Raw genomic sequence first — 4,476 nt, 5'->3', positions numbered from 1 at the left:
CTGCCTGGAGGCCTTCACAATCAGTTCTGCGGGCCCTGTAGCATACAATAAATGTCGACCAAACTGTTGCTTCAACCAATCAGATCTGGAGTAGGCGATAACAACGCCAGCTAGCTGGCCCACGGAAACGTCAGCATTTTCACGAGCTTTGATTGGATAGCTCGCAGCTCGCTCTGGTTCTGCGTTATGTGACGGACACAGGTGCTGAGGAGGAGCGGCGTGTCAGGTTTGAAGATGTTACCAGTGGAAAGCGTCTCATCGTCTGATTTTTGGTGGAAAATGAATGTCTGGGTAAAGTTGTGGCACAGTTTTGTCTGGCACGGGTAAAGGAGTTCCGTGACTCCGTTGAGCGGGAGTGAAGCTGATACGAGGAAATCTACGAGGCCCCTGAACGCACCGCGGGCGCGTGCAGCGCAAAATCCTCGCGCGCACTACCGACAATATTATTTTCCAGACACAGACCAGATTTCAAGATCACAAAAACTGATGTTTGTCTCCCTCCTGGACCACAAGAGGCTTCAGGAATACCAGAACATTTCCCGCATGCAGCCTTTTCCAGCGGAACACTTTCCATCTGCAAAACGCACGAATTCTGCATGACAGAGTGATTGAAATCTTGAGGAAAGAAAGGATGGATTTTGTGTTTAAATAATCTGGATTTTTGGTGAGTAAAATTTTGCTATCTCCCTACATAATATTTAAATTTTATCAGGTTATTGTTGATGCTTTTGGTGTGTGTGTGGCAGTTGTACCTGCAGTAGAAGTTTTATTGCCATAAAATAGTTAATGAGGGTTGGATTGATTCAGATGGAGCACTACTGAAGGCCTAGGTGTGAAATGCACGGCCCGCCACTGTCAGAACACCATCACTATGAAAACCTTGACGTTATATTTGAGTTTTGAACATAGAAGTCTGAAACTTTCCGACTTTTTATTCAAAGTGGTCGCTTGAACGCTCATTGCCAAGGCAGGTGTGAACACACCATAATAGAAGCAGACTCGCCATACAGTGAAGCATTTAGTCGTTTATATCGGCACTAAATTATGTGAGCAATGTATTTTGAAAAAAGAAAAAAATAAAACCGCTGACAGCAAAAAACTAAATCAAACGGTTGACAAATGTCTTTACTTGTCTGGTTTTAAGAAGCTGAAGGATGTTTAATTGGAAAAAGCTGGAACAAGCCTCCACATTCTGAGTTTGGATCCAACTCTTTTTTAAGTTGTAGTTCCTCAAATGACCACTAGAGGATTGATTCAGAGTGGAGTCATTTTCAATGGATTTCCATTTCAAAGAGATGAAAATTTTCATCCAAAATTACCACTTAAACCCAAAAAATGTTTGCTTAAATATAACCCTTTAACACTGGAGATTTTGCACCTGAGTAACTCACTCTCTTTGACATAGTGTAACTCTGACTGTTAATGGTGTAAACGTGAATCAGTCAATTCTGATGTGAAGAAAACTGACTTCTCACATAACCTTTGCACCGATATTCTACTCATGACTACAGTAATTCCCTCTATTCTTAATAATTTATTTTTCATTCAGCTCTCCGTGTTTGGTGCAGTGTGATTCATGTGTTGTTCTTCTTTCCCAGATTCCAGGTGGTTAGTCTGTGCTCCTTTTCTTGACTGTGGACCTCGCCTCTGGCTCACCCCTCCCACCGACCCCAGCATTTCTTTTTTTTTTTTTTTTTTACTCAAAAGACAACATTTTTAATTTCAATATCTTAAAAAAATATTCCAAATTATTACAAATTTCTATTGTTTTACAGCCCAGCATCAAACTGATCAGTTCTGAAGCTCCATAAATGCAAGTCAACATCACGGAAGTCCAATGACGTGGAGATAAACGACAAAAATAAACAAGATAAGCAACATGGATACAAATGAAACACAGAAAAATGATAAGATTAAGACAGACAGCATGACTTTTGTTGCCAAGGAAGTTGGACTAAAAAGGTACTTTGTCCTGCCCAATCAATAATTTTTAAACATTAAGTTAGAATGGAGTAAACTTCCTACTGGCCCATTTTAGGCTTCATTTAGCTATTCAGAATCCTATTGGTGATTCCAGAGATTATCCGTCCAGTTTATATATCTCTCTGAACAGGACTAGCTTTTTTTCTTTCTCTATTTGGTCCCATTTAGACCTTATTTCATACAACACTGTCCACAAAAAACAGCTCCTGTAAATACATGATGTTTCCAGGCAGTTTGGGTCACTCAAAGTTTTATTCAAGACTCACAAGTCCATTTCATGATTACTACTCTGTATTTTTCAATACTGGTTCCAGTGTGTCATTGATTCCTTCCAGTCTCACAACATGTTGTCGGTACTCTCCATGTGTGGGGATTATCGTAAACCCTGTACACAAAATGTGTTTCTTTATTTAAATTCTCCCGTGTTGCTTCCAGAAATTTCTTTGTACTGGAATCAAGAATAAATGCTGCTTTTCTGCAGTTAAATAGAAGTCTGAGCCATGAGAAAAAACACAGAGGTAATGTGCAGATAATGCTGTTGGCAACTTTTTTCGGGAAAAGGTTTGAGATGCTTAAATCAGTAAGTAAACGGAAACAGATTCCCGATTTAGACGTTCAAAGAACTAAAAGTACTCTGTTAATCACCAGGGCTACTTAAGTTCAGGTTTAAAGGAGATTTTTGTTTGCTTAAGGATGAATGTAGTGAGCTTCAATAAAAAAATATCAATTAATTCCACTCACAGAATGTATCTTGCTGGAAATACACACACAACTTCTGCACAACCTCCCAAAAATTATTCTTTTTTTCCATTAAATATTTCCAAATAATTCACCAAATGTGCGGCTCTCAGAAATATGAGAAACTGAACTGCACATTTTTAACAGTTGGATTCAGTTTTCCGGTTGAAGTTGTGACTCTTCAGCTTGTGGCGGGACCAGCTGACAGCGTCCAGACCCTAAAAGGATTATGACTTTCCCCTATGAAGCAGAGAGGACAGACACAGTAACCGGGTGCTCCGTTTTTTTATACAGCTTTTGTTTAAGAATCAATACTGAAAGGTAAAATTCTCTTTTGTAAATTTTCTTATGAAACAGATTCTTTAAACTTCACAAAGAAAATATAATGCTTATGCAGTAACAGCATATATTGCTTTCAAATGATAAGGAAAAATTGCGTTTATGATGGTAATAACTAGTGAAGCCTTTTAGTGCCTGACGGGCAAAAATACGTTTTTTTTTCTTTAATTTCCATACTAAATCAGCTATAACTGGGGCACAGTATTTTATTTTGCCTTTATTTGTTTTTGAGTTCTCATCTGAGTGTGGCTGACAGCTAATTTGGTTTTCAGGCGTCTTTTTTTATCTCAGCAAACAACTAATTGTTGGATTAATAATATCCTGTTGTGCTATCAGGTGACAAATGACTGATCTATTTTTATTCCTAGTCTGTAATTAAAGCTTGTATTTTCAGTCTCTTGATTACCCACAGCCCATTTTTTAACTCCTCATGGACGCAGTGTTTTTGCTCTGATTTTAGATATCTCAACTTTCAAAAACAAGTTTCTCTCTCACATCTCATTATCTTCAGGCCAGATCTGCAGAATCTTCTGTTCTAGTTGCATAAGTGAGCAACCAGCACGTACAGAAGCAGCTTGCTCAGAAGATTAGCGAGATCACAGAGTCTGTGACAAAGCCTCACGCAGTCCATGCTTGTATAACTGACGCCGGAGAAAAATCTGTCCGAGGTCTTAACCGCCGTAATCTGTTATCTTCAGGTTTATCTCCATGACATCACTGGCGTTCCTTCTGAACTCCCCTGTTTAAAGTTTAAACCAGTTGCTGTCAACTGTGCTGCAATTTCTAAAATCCATCTTTACCCTTGATTTTGTGGTAAGAAATTAAACAAATGCTGTCGAATATACATATATATTTATACTTAGAGAACGGTTAGAAAATTTCTGCTTTCCTTGTTTTATTTTTTTAATCTTTTGATTCTTCCTCCATCTTTGGGACAAACGAAGATGTTTTGGTATGTCAGAGAGAGAAAAAAAATGAAGTAATTCATTGATATGTCAAGAAAAAAATATTAAAACAATATTGTTTTTATTTTCTTTATTGAAGTTGTTTTAATTTGGGTCTTATTGTGCATTCAATTGCAACACAAAAACATCCCACAACTTTTCAATTCACAGTTTAAAATACCTGTATTAAATAAAGATGTGAGCGAATGTTTTGCTCTTTTTGACGTACATGGAGAGAAGAGCTGAAGTTAAATTTGGTCTATTTTTGGCACAAAGGAATTCACTTTAGTATTAAAAAACCCAAATAAAGATATCTGTAAAGACTATTATTCATCCAATATGGATACATTAAAAAAAAGTTTTTAAAAATTGTTCATCTTGACTTACATTTTTAAGTTGAAGACATTTAACCTTTTATTTGAGAAGCTTTCACAATTCTAAAATAGATCAGAGGTGAAACATCTTCCAGTTA

Source organism: Oryzias melastigma, linkage group LG1, assembly GCF_002922805.2.
Source record: "Oryzias melastigma strain HK-1 linkage group LG1, ASM292280v2, whole genome shotgun sequence".
Lineage (NCBI taxonomy): Eukaryota > Metazoa > Chordata > Actinopteri > Beloniformes > Adrianichthyidae > Oryzias > Oryzias melastigma.
Note: the sequence above shows the minus strand (reverse complement) of the source record.